This window comes from Bos indicus, chromosome X, assembly GCF_029378745.1.
Source record: "Bos indicus isolate NIAB-ARS_2022 breed Sahiwal x Tharparkar chromosome X, NIAB-ARS_B.indTharparkar_mat_pri_1.0, whole genome shotgun sequence".
NCBI lineage: Eukaryota > Metazoa > Chordata > Mammalia > Artiodactyla > Bovidae > Bos > Bos indicus.
Window position 1 is genome coordinate 95,335,285 of NC_091789.1, and position 18,647 is coordinate 95,353,931.

An 18,647-nucleotide genomic window follows, 5' to 3' on the forward strand; every position below is an offset into this window, starting at 1 on the left:
TGTCCTCTTCCCAAAATGTGCTCCAGACAATCTGCCTACTCAGGAAGACCTCCAACATTTCTAGGAAGGTCTCTGGACCTGCTGTGGGTACTGTGGGGTCAGTGCAAACTCAGATCTTTCCTTAGTCCAGCTTGTACTTGCTTCCAAGGTGCACAATCGCCCCTAAAGTCCACAGTCTCAGCTAATTGCAGTGATATAATCTGCACTGTAGGATTATGGGAGGATTGTAGGCTGTAGGAGCTAATTCTCTTCCTCTTCTGTGGTCACACAGTCCCTAGTGCTCCACTTGGTTTTGGGTCTGCCTTTGTAGGCTGCCCTCCAGTGTTTGTTCTCTACCCAAACAAGAGGAGGCAAAGGCCAAGGCTTATTAGGGCTCACTTTCTCAGTTGGGCTGGGGAGAGGGGGGTGTTTGGAAGCCACAACTGAGATGTACTAAGGAGTGCCTGAGGCTGTGGAGACCAGAAGGATGTTGTTACAGTCTGAGGCAGTTTATGTGTTCTCCCATAGGATTTGGACTCGCGTTGTATATTCCTAGGGAAAATCAAGCTACTTAGACTCCCAGGAAGGTGTGGGCAGTAATCTGTGCCTGCTCACAGCTTGGTGGCAACTGCCACCTCTGGGGTTGGGACCGTAGCAGCGGCATTTTGTTGCTGCTTTAGGCCCTCTCCCTGGTTTTGGCAGTGGCTTATGTTCCCCTCTCTGGTATCATAAACTTTAGACATGCCATGTCTGCCAACTTTGATGGCCACCCACTGGGCAGCACAGCCACTGTCTGTGAGTACATGGAGTTAGAGTGTCCTGGCGACAAGAATCTCTTGTCTTTCTGGCAGGCCCAGGCTTTACCCTAGACTCCCTCAGCTGTGTCGTACTAGCCCGCTCAGAATATCTTCAGGGCAGTCAACCCCTGTCTTCTCCTTGGGGTCTGACCCACTGAACCTGAGCCTCAGTACCCATCCCCCACTCTCCTTGGTGGGTGCAGGAGTACTGTTCGCTTCTCGTCTGGGAAGTGCTGTTCAGCAATGATCTCTCTGGTAAATTCTTTCCGTTTTGCCTTCCAAGCACCTGTTGCTGCGTTCACCTCTGAGGTTCCAAAGCTCCTCAATGATTCCACATGTGAGGGGTTTCTGAGTGTGTAGAAAGTTTTCCTCCTTCAGGACTCCCTCCCCAGGGCACAGGTCCCTGTCCTGAAATCCTTTACCTCTTTTTTATCTTTGTCTTTTCCCCTACCTTGTTCTAAGGAGATTTGTTTGCCTTTTGGAAGTCTGAGGTCTTCTGCCAACATTCAGAAGTTGTTCTGTAGGAGTTGTTCCATATGCACATAAATTTTTGATATATTTGTGTGGAGAGAGGTGGTCTCCCCATCTTTTTCCTCCACCATCTTGGAAGTTCTCCCTACCACTTTACTTTTAACCTCTGTGTCTCTATATTTAAAGTGGGTTTCTTGTAGACAGTATATAGTTGGGTATTCTTTTTTATTGCCTGTCCTTTTATTGGTATATTTAGACCATTGATATTTAAAATGATTTTTATATAGTCATATTAATATCTACCAGTGCTACTATTTTCAAAACTGGGTCTTTATTTTATTATTGTTTTTGAGAATGAATATGCTTTTAATAATGTCATCTCCTTACTGCACAGATACTAGCTACATTTCCTTGACTTTGCTTGCCCATAAATTTGAAAACTAAATCTGCTCAGGATAGTATAGAAATGACCAGGAGAAAACACCAAGGAGAAACAGCTAAAAATCTCTTAGCCTAACTTAATCCTCATAGGAACATTATGAGCTATTTTCTGACATAGGTGTAGCAAACAAAGCAGTTGACAAGCAATTAATCTCAAAAATATACAAGCAGCTCATGCAGCTCAATTTCAGAAAAATAAACGACCCAATCAAAAAATGGACCAAAGATCTAAACAGACATTTCTTCAAAGAAAACATATAGATGGCTAACAAACACATGAAAAGATGCTCAACATCACTCATTATCAGAGTAATGAAAATCAAAACCACAATGAGGTACCATCTCACACCAGTCAGAATGGCTGCTATCCTAAAGTCTACAAGCTGGAGAGGGTGTGGAGAAAAGGGAATCCTCTTAACTGTTGGTGGGAATGCAAACTAGTACAGCCACTATGGAGAACAGTGTGGAGATTCCTTTAAAAACTGGAAATAGAACTGCCATATGACCCAGTAATCCCACTGCTGGGCATACACACTGAGGAAACCAGAATTGAAAGAGACATGTGTACCCCAATGTTCATCGCAGCACTGTTTATAATAGCCAGGACATGGAAGCAACCTAGATGTCCATCAACAACGAATGGATAATAAAGCTGTGGTACATATACACAATGGAATATTACTCAGCCATTAAAAAGAATACATTTGAATCAGTTCTAATGAGGTGGATGAAACTGGAGCCTATTATACAGAGTGAAGTAAGCCAGAAAGAAAAATACCAATACAGTATATTGATGCATATATATGGAACTTAGAAAGATGGTAATGATAACCCTATATGCAAGACAGCAAAAGAGACACAGATGTATAGAACAGTCTTTTTGACTCTGTGGGAGAAGGCAAGGTGGGATGATTTGAGAGAATAACATTGAAACATGTATATTATCATATGTGAAAGAGATCACCAGTCTAGGTTCGATGCATGAGACAGAGTGCTCAGAGCTGGTGCACTGGGATGACCCAGAGGGATGGGATAGGGAGGGAGGTGGGAGAGGGGTTCAGGATGGGGAACACATGTACACCCATGGATGATTCATGTCAAAGTATGGCAAAACCACTACAATGTTGTAAAGTAATTAGCCTCCAAGTAAAATATAAATTAAAAATTATATATTAGCTCAAAACCAAAAAATGAAAAGAAAACCCTTAAAACAGTATCAGAAATTTACTAGAGCTAATCAGTGAGTTTAGCAAAGTTGCAGGATACAAAATCAATATACAGAGATCACTTGGATTCTTATATACTAACAATGGAAAATCAGAAAGAGAAATTAAGAATCAATCCCATTCACCATTGGAACAAAAAAGGATAAAATATCTTGGAGTAAACTTACCTAACGAGACAAAAGAGCTGTATACAGAAAACTATAAGAAAGAAATCAAAGATGATATAAACAGTGGAGAGATAGTCCATGTTCCTGAGTAGGAAGAATCAATATTCTGAGAATGACTATACTACCAAACGCGATCTACAGATTCAATGTGATCCCTATCAAATTACCAATGGTTTTTTTCACAGAAGTAGAACAAAGAATTTCACAATTCATATGGAAACAGAAAAGACTCCAAATAGCCAAAGCAGTCTTGAGAAAGAAGAATGGAGCTGAAGGAATTAACTTCAGGAATTTCCTGACTTCACATTATACTACAAAGCTACGGTCATCAAGACAGTATGGTACTGTCACAGAAACCGAAATATAGACCAATGGAACGAGATAGAAAGCCCAGAAATAAACCCATGCACCTATGGGTACCTTATTTTTGACAAAGGAGGCAAGAATATACAATGGGGCAAAGACAGCCTCTTCAATAAATCGTGCTGGGAAAGCTGGACAGCTACATGTAAAAGAATGAAATTAGAACACTTCCTAATACCATACACAAAGATAAACTCAAAATGGATTAAAGCCCTAAATGTAAGACCAGAAACTATAAAACTCTTAGAACACATAGGCAGAACACTTGATGACATAAATCAAAGCAAGATCCTCTATGACCCACCTTCTAGAATAATGGAAATAAAAACTAAAGTAAACAAGTGGGACCTTATTAAACCTAAAAGCTTTTGCACAGCAAAGTAAAGTATAAGCATGGTGAAAAGACAACCCTTAGAATGGGAGAAAATAGCAAATGAAACAACTGACAAAGGATTAATTTCCAAAATATACAAGCAGCTCATAGAAGCCAATACCAGAAAAAAGAAATAACCCAATAAAAATGTGGGGAAAAGACCTAAACAGACATTTCTCCAAAGAAAACATTGCTAAGAAACACATGAAAAGACTCTCAAAATTGCTCATTATTAGAGAAATGCAAATCAAAACTACAATGAGATATCACCTCACAAAGTAAGAATGGCCATCATCAAGTCTACATAATAAATGCTAGAGAGGGTATGAAGAAAAGGAAACCCTCTTTCACTGTTGGTGGGAATGTAAACCAATGCAACCATTATGGAAGACTGTATGGAGATTCCTCAAAAGGCTAGGAATAAAACCACCATATGACTCAGCAATCCCACTCCTAGGTACATAGCCTGAGGAAACCAAAGTTGAAAGAAAACACATGTATCCCATTGTTCATTGCAGCACTGTTTACAGTGGGTAGAACTTGGAAGCAACCTAGATGTCAATTGACAGATGAATGGATAAAGAAGTTGTGGTACATATCCACAATGGAATATTACTTGGCCATAAAAAGGAATGCATTTGAGTCAGTTCTAATGAGGTGGATGAAACTAGAGCTTATTGTACAAAGTAAAGTAAGTCAGAAAAAGAAAGATGAGTATCATATACTAACACATATATCTGGAATTCAGAAAGATGGTACTGAAGAATTTATTTGCAGGGCAGCAGTGGAAAAAAACACATAGAGAACAGACTTATCGGCATGGGAAGAGGTGGGGAAAGGGTGAGGTATATGGAGAGAATAACATGGAAACTTACATTACCATATGTAAAATAGACAGCCAATGGGAATTTGCTGTATGTCTCAGGAAACTCAAAAAGGGGGGCTCTGTATCAACCTAGAAGGGTGAGATGGGGAGGTGGATGGGAGGAAGATTCAAGAGGGAGGGGATATATGCATACCTATGGCTGATTCATGCTGAGGTTTGACAGAAAACAACAAAATTCTGTAAAGCAATTAACCTTCAATTCATAAATAAATTTATAAATTGCATTTGTTAATATTATAATAAGGTATCAGATGAGTCCTTAAGTATGAAGAGAAAAAAAGCTTGGGTTGTAAACTGGATATTTTAGATAATATATTGTAGCAATTCTGGATTTGGTTTTAACTTTATGAGTTTGTTTTTTTCTTTTTTTTTCTAGAGAGTTACCTAACTTTAGCATTGTAATTTCTTACTCCATGGTAAGCAGCCAATGAGATTTCTGTTCATTTTTTTTATTTTAATTTTTTATTCTGACTTCCTATTTTTCCTTGTGTCTACATAGCTTAGTGATCGGGCAATGATTTGGGAAGAGGTTGTTCTCAAATATCTTGAGCCTGTAAGGCTCCCACCCTCAGCTGATCTGGGAAGCACAATCAACATTTCAGTCAGTTCTCGTCTACTTTCAGTTTTACTTTTTCTTTGCTTCTCTTGGATCTCTTTCATAAGTATGCATATTTTCCCAGTCAGTCAGAGATATGTAGAACTCTAGTATGGTGCTTTCATTTTTAAACTCTCCCCATCAAATTCTTGCATGGTTCACTGCTTGTCCCACTGGAACCTCAAACGTGGGCTACCAAATGAACAGATTTTACCATTTGTTTCCTAATGAGTTTATAAGTATTAGCTAACAGTCTTTCACTATCTGACCCAAATGGAATTTACTTCCTCTCAGAGTTAAGCTGCTAATTTTGGGGGCCAGCCCATAGTTTGGTAAAACTATTCTTCTCACCTTCATAGCTGAAGGGGAATGAAGGGGGTGCTTGATGGGAACAGCCTCATGCAAGGCCACAGACTCTTATTCCTGCACACATCTCTAGTAGTTTTGCAAGGCTGGCTGTGCTTCAGTAAGTTCTTTGGCTTCAGTGGACTTTCATAGACATAAAATGGTTGCTTGTTTTGTATTGATTTCAGCCTATCAATAGTGATGTTCTTGGGTACAAATGCCTAGAGGCAGTCATCTGGACCTCTGATAATTGTGGGACACCCCCAAAGAAATTTCCCCAACCATAGCTAATGTTGTGGCTGAACTGGCCCTTATGATTTTTATTATTAATGATATGATGTGATAACATGACACCTCAGCAACAACCATCAAGGAACTTTGAAAAATACAAGGTTTATTATTTACAAGTCCTGGAGAGTACATGGCATACCCAGGGCCTCACAGGGAGGTCATTGGGAGAGACAGAGAGAGAGAAAGCCTGAACCTGAAGTTGTGCCTTTATTTGGGGTTGAGTTTGAGGCATCTAGGGTTTTGTATGTTCGCTCTTTATGGGTGAACTTAGGAGAATAGGAATTAAAGTGTGGGAAGGGAAGCAGGATCACTCAAATGGTCAGTAATCTAGGTCAACCAGGGCTTTCTAAAATGGGTGGGGCAGCCTGGCTCCTTCTCTAGTTGTGTGTTGGGCAATGTGCTTGTTGGAGATGGATGTTGGAAATAGATGCTGTAGCAATCAAAAGCTTAATGTCAGGCACTTACATTATGATCAGCAAAGCTAATTGTCTGGCACTTACTATGCTGCTTTTGACAACTTTTTCCAGCTTTATACTTGAATTTCACAGAGAGAATTAGCCAAACCTTCCAGCTATCATAACCAGAGTTTTCACTCTATCAGGTAGAATTCTTTTCATTTTCTCATAACCAAACCTAAAAACTTTGCCACATTCACTCTTCTATCAGTTGGTTATTGCTGTATAATAAATAACCCCTATACTTAGTGGCTTAAAATGACACCCATTTATTTAGCTCTTCTTACTCTGGTTGAGCAATTAAGGCTTAGCTCAAATAATCTAGTCTCCGTTGGACCCATTCATATTCCTGTGGTGAACTGTCAGATAAACCAGGGAATGGATTTTTTAAGATGGCTCCAGATGCCATGAGTTGTCTATTTCTGCTACTTGTGGTCTCTCATCCTTCAGTCAACTGGCCCAGGATCATTCACGTGGAAACTGAGCAGGGCTCCAAGAGTGAAAGCTGAAGTACACAAGAATTGCTGACCCATGCCTCCACAGGAGACATTCAAACACTCAAAGGCAGGTCTAGCTCAGACTCTTGTGGGGGTCACTGCTCCTTTCCCTGGGTCCTGGTGTGCATGAGGTTTTATTTGCACCCTCCAAGCATCTCTGGCAGGTATGAGGTTTGATTCTAAATGCAATTGTGCCCCTCCTACCATCTTGTTGGAGCTTCTCCTTTGCCTTTAGACATGGGATATCTGTTTTTGGTGGGATCCAACATTTTCCTATTGATGGTTATTCAGCAGCTAGTTGAGATTTTGGTGTCCTTGCCGGAGAACATGAGCGCACATCCTTCTATTCCACCATCTTGTATCACCTCCACTTCTTACAGAGATGGGAATACGAGACCACCATACCTGCCTCCTGTGAAACCTTTATGCAGGTCAAGAAGCAACAGTGAGAACTAGACATGGAACAATGGACTAGTTCAAACTTGGGAAAAAAGTACATCAAGTCTGTATATTGTCACCCTGCTTATTTAACTTATATCCAGAGTACATCATGCGAAATGCTGGGCTGGATGAAGCACAAGCTGGAATCAAGATTGCTGGGAGAAATATCAATAACCTCAGATATGCAGATGACATCACCCTTATGGCAGAAAGTGAAGAGGAACTAAAGAGACTCTTGATGAAAGTGAAAGAGGAACTAAAGAGCCTCTTGATGAAAGTGAAAGAAGAGAGTTAAAAAGTTGGCATAAAACTTAATATTCAAAAAATGAAGATCATGGCATCTGGTCCCATCACCTCATGGCAGATAGATGGGGAAACAATGGAAACAGTGACAGACTTTATTTTCTTGGGCTCCAGAAATCACTGCAGATGGTGACTGCAGTCATGAAATTAAACAACACTTGCTCCTTGGAAGAAAAGCTATGACCAACCTAGATAGCATATTAAAAAGCAGAGACAGTACTTTGCTGAGAAAGGTCCATTCAAAGCTATGGATTTTCTAGTAGTCATGTATGGATGTGACAGTTGGACTCTAAAGAAAGCTGTGCACCAAAGAATTGATGCTTTTGAACTGTGGTGTTGGCGAAGACTCTTGAGAGTCCCTTGGATTGCAAGGAGATCAAAGCAGTCAACCCTAAAGGAAATCAACCCTGAATATTCATTGGAAGGACTGATGCTGAAGCTGAAGCTCCAATACTTTGGCCACCTGATGTGAAGAGCTGACTCATTAGAAAAGACCCTGATGCTGGAAAAGATTGAAAGCAAGAGGAGAAGGGGACAACAGAGGATGAGATGGTTGCATGACATCACCAGCTCAATGGACAGGAGTATGAGCAGGCTTTGGGAGATGGTGAAGGATAGGAGGCCTGGAATGCTGTAGTCCATGGGGTTGCAAAGAGTTGGACACGACTGAGTGACTGAACAACAATACTCAGAATTGGCACAATACCATTTACTCAGCACTTTATTAGTCAAACCAAGCTACAAGACCAGCCCCGATTCAAGTACGGAGAAAAAGACTACACCTCTTGATGTGAGGAGCTTCAAAGTCGTGTTGGAAAGGGATGTAACCCTTTCTGGAAGAGGGTGGGGTAAAGAATTCCATTTTGAAATAGATTACAACATCCATCCTTGTACTTGAAAGGAATTCAAGTACAGTAGAAGAGATTTCCTTTCTCCCACCTAAGACAATTCCCTCCACTTGTGCTCTGTATGCTTACTTCTTCCATCTTTTAACTCTCTAGAGGGAAGGTATCATTCTTAGTTGTCTTTCCTTCCATTCCCAGTATGAAATGGATCAGTGAGGCAAAAAAAAAAAAAAAATGATGATTTTATGTATGGTATTTCTGTGAGAGATCATGATAATGCATGTGTTTGTCCTTTATGTGTGAATTTCCAGTTACTCTCTTGTTCATTTGTAAGTATGAAAACGATGTCCTTGCCAAAAATGGATGTTTTGTGTTACTCGATATTTTCCTTCAATTCAAGAATAGTCAAGGGTAGTATTGATAAACAAGTATGCTCCCTAGGTCCTGATTACATTGTTTCTCTAATAATTATTATTGGCCCCATTTTACAGATGAAGAAGAAGAAAATGAGGCTCAGCAAGGCACTGCTCCAAGGTTAAGAAATGGGTAAGTACATATTTGAATCCATATATGCTCTTCCAGATTTGTGTTTTCTTCATCACACATTTCAAGTGATATACTGAGAGTTCTGAGAAAAACTATCACAGCTGAAGTCCATTTTGAGGGATGGAGGTAAACAAATAGAAATGAAGACTTTGTCACATTCCTGTTCATGTTCTAGGCTTCATTTGCTGCTTATCACATACAGCTAGTAAAAGCTTGAAATTTCACTGACTGGAGCTTGATCCAATAAAGATCACTGGAAGTAAAGTCTGTTAGAATGATTGATATATGTAGTCCAAAACATTATATGTTAGCTTTTTTCTGTTTCAGTCTGCCAGATTAATGAGTGGCAAAAGATAATTTTTATTTGTTTGACTAACTTTAGTAATATTATTTTAGTAGTATTTTTTAGTTATAAGAATAGAAAGTCATTAATATATTTAGAAATGAGGAAAAAGCAAAGCAATCATTCATAACATCTTCCTATATTCCCATTCAATCATTTTTTCTGTTTATTTATAATGGGTGAATATTTTTATATTTTACATTTTAAGCAAATATGCAATATATAGTTTTTGTCTTGGATATTTTAGTTCATTTTTTATTAAAACATATTAATTTTTAAAGCAAAACATAAGCAGTGGAGATTTGGGGGGGGGGGGAGCATAAACAGTCCATATAGGTTTCCCCACAAAATTAAAATATGTACTAACCAGCATAACACTGGTTAAGTAATTCATTATTTATAAGCAATTTGATGGTATACTGAGGAAAACGAGAGTTAATGGAGAAATAAATCTCTTAGTCACAGTGCTTGGCAAATCATCTGTACACACGACTCCCAGATTGCTATTTCCCAATATACCATAAATAATGACTTAGTGACACTAGCAATAAAAATAAAATATCTAAGAATAATGTTAAAGAGATGTGGGTTGTACATGAAAACAAATATTAAATGGAGTAAGAATAAAAGATGATTTGAACAAACAAATATTTATTGTGCAACTAGATTTGAAGACTGTATTATACAGATTTAAATTATTTTAAGGACACAATAGATTTTCCAAAGGCAATCAAAAATAATTCAGCACCTATTCGCATTAAAAAAAAAAACAACACTGTGTACTTTAAAAGTATATTTGTAGAAGGCTACATTGAGGTGAGTTTTTTTTTTTTCTGTAAAAAGACACAAAATGATTTTATAACCACCACTGGAGGAAATTCCATTAAAATTAGGACCAAGACAAATATGCTCATTATCTCCACTACCTAATATTGCTTTAGAAATTCTCTCCACCATGAAAAGATATTAAAAAGAAATGAAACTTATAACTTTCAGGATAGAGAAAAAAATAATCATTGCTCAAGGATGATAAGAGTGTATTATTGGAAAACACATTAAAAACAACACAAAATGCCTTGGTACATATGTATTCTATAAAAGGCTAGAATAAACAGCAACTATTTAAACTATCAATAACTTTTATGTGTATCAGCAAGAACCACATACAAAACATAATAGAAAATGATGGCATTCACAGTAGTTAAAGAGAAGTGATAAAATTGAGAGTTTTGAAACAAGGTTTGAATGATAAACGGAGAGACAGTTTATCAGTTTTGCAGAGCTAAGGATGATGGAGGTGGTGACTGGGGTGATAGGAAAAGAATCACAGATTATAATCTCAGGTTCTAGCCAAGGATCCCTCATAGTCATCAGGCAGGGTTCCCATGTCTCATCTATGTGTCCTTTTGTATAATTCATTATAATATAAAAATTCAACACTTTCACAACCCATTATGCCCTTCCAATCTTTACAAATGTCTGTGCCAAAGGCAAGGGGAAGAAACTAACACAACATTGTAAAGAAACTCTACTCCAATAAAAGTTAATTTTAAAAAGGGAAGGGAAAGGAAGAGAAAGACTTGCTAACACAGGAGGGGAGTTACAGGATAGGTGGGTGATCTAATAATAATGGTAGACAAAACCTTATTTCCAGAGCACAAGGGTTATAAATTTCACAATAATCCGAATCAAAATGTCAATGGTATTTTATTTGTAAAACTCAACATAGCCATATTAATATTCACCTATTAGAAGAGTATTGAAAGAATGCATAATTTAAGAAGAGTAAAATCATTTTTAAAACCTTGGCATTCCAATGTCTGGATTTGCAGTAATTATTAAATAATTTGATAATGTTGCTTAAGTATTTTTGCCAACTGCTTTGAACTTTAAGTCCCATCTTTTAACTTCACCACAAAGGAGAGAGACAAAAATGACCACAAAACTTGCCTTTGTTGTAGAAATTAAATCTGTGGTCAAGGGGTTCAATGCTTAACATTGGCTAGGTAGAAGGAAAGGGAAGGATTTAAGTCATCCAACATTGATTGAGGACAATCTATGTGCCAGGTCCTGTGCTAAACACTTCATCATTAATTATCATAACATTTTGCTATTATTGCTAATTATATAAAAGGAGACCAAAGATTAGAAGGTAGTTGGAATTTGATTTCAAGTTTTTCTGGCTCCCCAGCCTGTGCTCCTTGCACCACCACCATGACTTATCTAAAGAGTTATTTCATTGAGTAGTTTTTTTGTTATGATATTTTTGGTGGTGTATAGAGGTTTGCAACTTAAATAAGGCCCTCCGCTCCTTAAAAACACTACATACCTGGATGGTGTTGACTATGTTGGTTTTTTCTTCTTCCACAGGATATAATGAATGATCTTGAGTTTTATAATACTGATCTGCATTCCAGTTACATTCCTAGCAGTTAATAGCTGTGTAAATAGCTGGACAAACTGTTTAAACAGTTGGAGCCTCAGTTCCGTCAGCATGCATAAAACTTCATGGAATTACTCAGTTCTGAGGATAGTCTGTTTTGCCATCACCCCATGCAGCCATTTTGATAAAATCTTCACCTTCACAAGGGATTCTGTGACATTTTGGGGTATGATATTGTCATCATAGTTGCCTTTATATACCTTAACTACTGGGTGTGTTTATCACCCAGCCTAGTGTAGAATACTGCTGCTGCTGCTACTAAGTCGCTTCAGTCATGTCCGACTCTGTGTGACCCCATAGACGGCAGCCCACCAGGCTCCCCCGTCCCTGGGATTCTCCAGGCAAGAACACTGGGGTGGGTTGCCATTTCCTTCTCCAATGCATAAAAGTGAAAAGTGAAAGTCAAGTCGCTCAGTCATGTCCGACTTTTAGCGACCCCATGGACTGCAGCCTACCAGGCTCCTCTGTCCATGGGATTTTCCAGGCAAGAGTACTGGAGTGGGGTGCCATTGGAAAGAGACAAATCTGGCCCACGTCTAGCAACATCCCAATCAAAGCCTCAAGTAAAAATAACCAAGTTAAAAGTTTTCTGTTTGGTGGGTTAGTTAGTTTTCATAGAAGCGTTGGATACAAGTTTTGAAAAGAATTTTCTAATGGAATCATATTATCTTGCAGAGGAAGAGATCCTTTTTGTATTTGATCAACTAGAATACACTGACAGGAAGTACATATTAGGTGCTGTGCTAGGTGTGGAGGTGCAGATATGAATTATATAGAAATCCTTCCATCAAAATGTTAAGAGTAGTTGGGGGAGAAACATAAACAGATTAACAAATCTTAACATTTTTGACGATCTACTCTGTGCCATGCAAATTAACATATCATTTATTATATATAATTATACATATATTTATAGCATATACATATTTTTTTCTCAATGGGGTTTTCTCAGTGTTGCTGAGAGGGTAAATAACTAAATAGTGAATGGTGGAACTGAGACTTACACTAAATATGTGGACACTAAAGGTGATCCTTTTTCCACTCATTATGGCAAGAATTATTTCATATGTAGTGGCAGGTATAATTTCCCAATGAGACAGTCATCCTGTTTCCAAAAGGACTCATGTCTGTAAAACTCCAGCCATACAGCAAGGCTTAGCTTCTCCATAAAGAACCAGGTTACTCTTAGTCAAAACACAGATAAGTAGTGTGTTTTATATTAGTGTCAACTTAAAGAAAAATGCACAATGTAGAAGTTGTGAGTTGAGTTTTATTCAGGGACCCTACTGAGGACTATAGCCCCAGAGACAGCTTCTCAGATAGCTCTGAGGAGCTGCTCTGAAGAAGTAGGGGAGGAGCCAGGATATATATGAATTTTTTTTGGCTGGAAAATGCCTGTAGTCAAGCATACATCTTGGTAGAAAATGACTTCTAATTACAAAGAACATACTTCAAGTTAACGCAGCTAATGCTTTTCTATGTATGAAAAGATGCAAGAATCTAGGATCATTGAAATTCTTCCTTACTTATGCATCTTAACTATGTGGGGCCCATATATCCAAAGCACAGAATATTTCATCCTTTTTTTCCCATCCTGTATTCTCCTAAGTGTACATTGTCAGTGGGCTACTGCAGTGGGTTGCAACTTAACCCTCTGCATAACGAGATGACGAGCAACACTCTTTGTTCTTTTTGTTTACAGTAGGAATGAGTGGAGAGCTTGGAAATTGAGAGCTACAATAGTGGGCCCTTCTGTAGAAGGGATTTTACCAAGTATAAAGAGCTGTAAACCTCCAGTTGCCTCTTTGTTTCTGCCATCTCAGTGGGGTCCAATGCTAAGAGAACAGTTGTTATTTTGTAAAGGGGCAATGAAAGGCCTGGCTTGGTGCCTTCAGCCACTTACAGCTGGCCCAATCTTTCATCTCCAGGGTTCCCCTGTGAGAGGTGCCAGGAAGTTTCTTTAGAGACATCAACAAATTTTAAGTAGAACCAAAAGAGCCATGGGACATCTTTTGGAGGCTAGAAATGAAAACATACTGCAGGTTGGAGTGAAGAGACCCAGAATTGAAAACTGACTTTAGCACTACCACTAGCTAACTAGCTGTGTGATACTGATTATAGAACAGTTCCTGACATTGTATTCACTCAATAAATACTCATTGATTATAGGTGTTTGTTTCCCCTACTTGATTATGAGATCCTTGAGGGCAAGGGCAAAATTCAGTTGGTCTTTGTAAATCTAGCATCCAGTTCACTAAGTTCTGTTAAGCTCCACTAAATTTTGAACTAGTTTTTGTTTTTTTTTTTAGTAACATTGATAAGAAAATCATTCACCCAGAAAGGACACAGTTCAGAAGTTCTTATGGATGTAGGCACCACGTAGTTTACTCTTAAGTATAGGTATCAAGCAGATTATTCTTTTTAATCAGCTGTGAGTTTTTAAGAGCAAAGAAATGCCCATTATCTTTGGCATTCCACACTGAAGCTAATATTTATAGTACATGTAATGATTTACTTCAGCTTTTCTTTTATCTCAATCATTCAAGTGTCACTCAGTGGTTTTTGCTTTATCTGTGCGCAATCTGTACTTTTACTAAATGTTTTCATTTTTGAAATAAAAAAATCTTTTAAAGTGAAATATAACTCTGAGATTAAAAATTAAGAACACAAAATAATGTTATGAAATATTTTAAAGTGAAATTAAGATTCAGTACAAGTAATAGTAAGCTAGTATGTGCGTGCATGTGTATGCGTGCTCAGTCGTGTTCAACTCTTTGTGACCCTATGGAGTGTAGCCTGCCAGGTTTCTCTGCCCATGGGATTCTCCAGGCAAGAATACTGGAGTGGGTTGCCATTTCCTTCTCCAGGAGATCTTCCTGACCCAAGGACCAAATCTGCATCTCCTGCATTGGCAGGTGGATTCTTTACCACTGAGCCACCTGGGAAGCCCAAGCTAGTATGTACATTATACTAACTATATACCTTCTCTCTTTCAATAGTTATGATAGCTCTTCTAGAAAAATGTTCTTCCCATGACCACAATTGAGATTAAGAGCCAGGGAAGTTAGGCAATAGCCCAGTGTCACACAGCTAGGATAAGGGAGAATCTTAAGTCTAACTCAAGATTTTTAGATGCTAAGGCCTACATGGAGTGCACTGTCCCTAGCTTTATTACACTAAGTCCCCTACAGATGAATGAGTTCTGTTCTGAGAGCATACTCATAAGTCCAATTTGTTCACAAATCCAACAAAGTTAGCCTAAATACTCAATTAACACAATCAGCTATACAGTACTGTACTATAATGGGTTTATAATACTTTTCACACAAATAATATGTACATAAAAAACAAACACAAAAAATAAACATTTTTAATCTTATAGTACAGTGCCTTGAAAAGTACAATAGTAGTACAACAGCTGGCATACAGGGGCTGGCATCAAGTGAAGATTTTCTGTGGAGGAGGGAATTCTTTCCCTTTTTTCTCACTGATCCAGGCTTCCTTGGTTTTCAGGTCATCTCCTCTTTATACTTTCAGGAGCTCCTCATCCCACAGGCACTCCCCAGAGCCTGTGGCCCACTGTCGATACATTCAGCACTGAGGCCTGCTGGAACAGAGGAAGAAATGGATATTTTAAAGTCTTTCTGAGAACACAAAATAATTGTTATCTATACCTTCCTGAGAAGTATAAAGAAGTGAGCATCTGAGGAGGGCTCTTTGTGATCTAGTTTCTTGCAGTGAGAATACAAATCAGAGTTCTGAGAGAGAGATAGAAATTATCTTGCTTGTGTAAAGGACTAGGGGAGGAGATAGAGTCTAGAAGATCTAGAGGTTGCTATGGAGGGAGGGAATAGGGACACTGAGTTGCTGACCTGCAGGAAATGTAGGAGATAAGGAAGGGCACAAGACTCAGCTTATGGTGGGCACACAGTAAATGTTCATAGATTTTAACTGGAAAGAGATGTGGTAAATTGTGGGGAACCATATAATCAGGAAATTGCCTTCTAAACTGAAGCTGTGACCAGAAACTTTGCCTTTGGGTTAACAAACGTCTTTCTTCTGTTTTTAGAAACTGAGTAGCCAGATCAAGGAAACTTGAAGCAGCAGTGATTTGAGATGAGATAAGCTTCAAGGAATAATGAATCTGAGCTCATAGCTGAAGCCAAGGGATAGAATATGCAGTAAGAGAAAGAGAAGAGGGAATTATGTTGTTTATTGGCACCCTTCCTCCACCATGTCAAATAATTTATGTATATTACTCCATGAAGTTTTCAGAACCAATCTGCAAGGCAGGTGTTCCCCCCACACGACAGATGAAGAAATAGGCTCAGAGTGATTGAATGTCTTGTTAAAGGTCACAGAGATTGAAAACGTCAGAGCCTTGGGGTGTTACCTCTAGTTGTTTGTGACTCAAAGAAAAGTTAATGAGAGCGCCTGGATTCTAGAGTAGGAATGTGGGTTTGATAAAATTTTCTCTATTTCCTTGGCAGAGAGCAGTCTGATTCCCTGGATCAGGCTCTAGAATAACCACAGGACTGACCCAGGATGTGTCTGGATTCCTTAGATTCACATAATTCTTAGGCTGTAGTTTTTGTTTTCAATTTTTATAGTTATAATGAATGCTACAATAAATTCCTTCATTACAAAGGTTTTATTAAAACCCCTTTGCCAGCAAAGTATCTAATATAATTCAGTTTATGTGTCAGTTTATATGTGTGTGTGTGTGTGTCTGCTTATGTGTATACATCCTAGTTATTCTATTTGAACATATCTGGATACATCAGAGATGCTTAGTGAATACTTACACATTTATTTATTTAAAAAATAAAATTTATTTCCAAATCCTTAAGTGAATAAATGACTTACAGAAAATAAGAACAATTTCAGAAATGAGGAAAAATTCTTAATTCTTTGCTACTTTAGGCAGCCTCCAGTATACAACATTGTAATTAAAATGTAGGCCACAAAGTTATATTTATGGAATTATGGCAGTGACCAAGACCTATTGAAAAGAACTCAAAATGCTATGGTAAATAACACTGTAACTTATCATTTTGGAGTATTTTGTCTGAGATTATTAATTGTCCCTATAAAAAATAAGAATGATTTTCATTTTTGTTCTAATTCAATGGTCATTCAGACGGCCCCAAGTCATTCTAATATTTTGTGAAAAGGGGCACTTCGTTGGCTCTTCCTAGACCAACTCAGGAAGGAGGAGATTAGCAAGGTCCCTGGTGGCTCAGATGGTAAAGAATCTGCCTGCAGTGCGGGAGACCTGGCTTTGATCCTGGGGTTGGGAAGATCCCCTGGAGAAGGGAATGGCAACCTACTCCAGTATTCTTGCCTGGAGAATTCCATGAACCAAGACTACATACAGTCCATGGGGTTGCAAAGAGTCAGACACAACTGAGCAACTAACACTTTCACATACTGTTAATATGCATATTAAAGAAAGTTGTTCTGACAGATATTTGGCAAATGAATGCTTCAAGTGCTCCTCCTCTATAGTATAGTCTCTTCCTGATGGTTTTAGCATGTTACATCCACTGAATACACAAAGTCTTTTATCAAACTTTTTCATGGTGGATTTTTCTGCAGAAAGTTGAAAACTGGCTATTTATAGGATGTTAACTATATTTGGGAACTGGCTTAATTTACTGCCAAATCCAAGGGAATACAAACTGTTAAATCCACATAATGATATAGACAATACAATTAATTACTGATTTGAAATATTAGGAAAGTGAAGCTCAGAGAGGATAAGCAATTTACCTGAGATCATATAGTTAATAGCTGAAAAAACTAAAGTTGGAACTTAACTTGGTCAGTGATATGCTGGTAAATGTTTAAAAACCAGTAAGGGAAGAAGGAGAGGCCTGAGAGTACATGTTTTATAGTTTTCTGGTTTCCGAGGTGGAAATAGTCCACGAAAATAGACAATTTCAAGGGAGAGATGCATACAATCAGCTCTCAAGAGCCAGCGTGAGCCAGCTCTGGCATTCCACAACAATGTGGCAGGCCATTAAACAGGCAGCATCATAATTTCCTCACTGTAAGCTGAGAATGACAATCATTGCACTGAAGGAATGCTCTGAAGGCCTACTGGGATAACAATGGGAGAGTGCCTAACACTGGGCTTGGCAGGTGCACAAAGAAAATATTTTAGAGTAATAATAATGACAAAAATAACTGTTTTCTGTGTAACAATAAAACAAGATAATTACCATTTTCCTTAACTCCTGAATTGAATCTACTCTTTATGAGCAATAACTAACATATTTATGAGAATATTCCTGTATGGGCCTTTCCCTAGAGACAAATTTAAAAATTAACATTTGAATAATAATTTATAACATGTAGCACAGCAAACCATAGACTGACCAGGTTCTGAGTAGCATGCCTTAACTAGTAGTTATCTGACCTCTCTGAGTCATAGCTCCTTATTTAAACAGGCATCATATGAGTTACACTTCAAGTCTGGTAGGATAGTGACAGAATTTGGTGGCACATCTGGCACAGAGTCTGGTACATAGTGCAAACACTGTATATGGTACCTGCAGACTGACATAATAATTCACATTCTGAAGCTTTTCCTGATATAGTCCTTTTCACTCTGAAAGTAGGGAGGATATTTTTCTTTCCCCCAGGGACACCAAACAAGACTAGGAGAAAGGAGTGTTTATATTTCCCAGGGTCATCAGGCAGCTTCAGAAATCTCACCGAGTCCTGAAATTGAAAAAAGAAAGAAAGAAAGAAAGAAAGAAAAGCTCACACAAGTATGCTTATCCTTTTGGTCCCAGAATGTGAGGTCAGTAAGTAAAGTGGCTTGCATTCCCTGTT

At 38.4% G+C, this 18,647-nt stretch overlaps 1 long non-coding RNA gene across 4 annotated transcripts in view; it reads left to right on the forward strand.

Moving 5' to 3' along the window:
• Positions 1-18,647, forward strand: part of LOC139181708 (uncharacterized) — a 103,272-nt gene that overhangs the window by 36,132 nt on the left and 48,493 nt on the right. For 3 of the 4 annotated variants that reach the window (XR_011565471.1, XR_011565474.1, XR_011565473.1), the window contains one exon: positions 8,967-9,414. This is a non-coding gene — a long non-coding RNA (uncharacterized lncRNA). Of the gene's footprint in view, positions 1-8,966; positions 9,415-18,647 lie in introns of those variants that run through there. The other variant, XR_011565472.1, reaches the window with a different exon arrangement.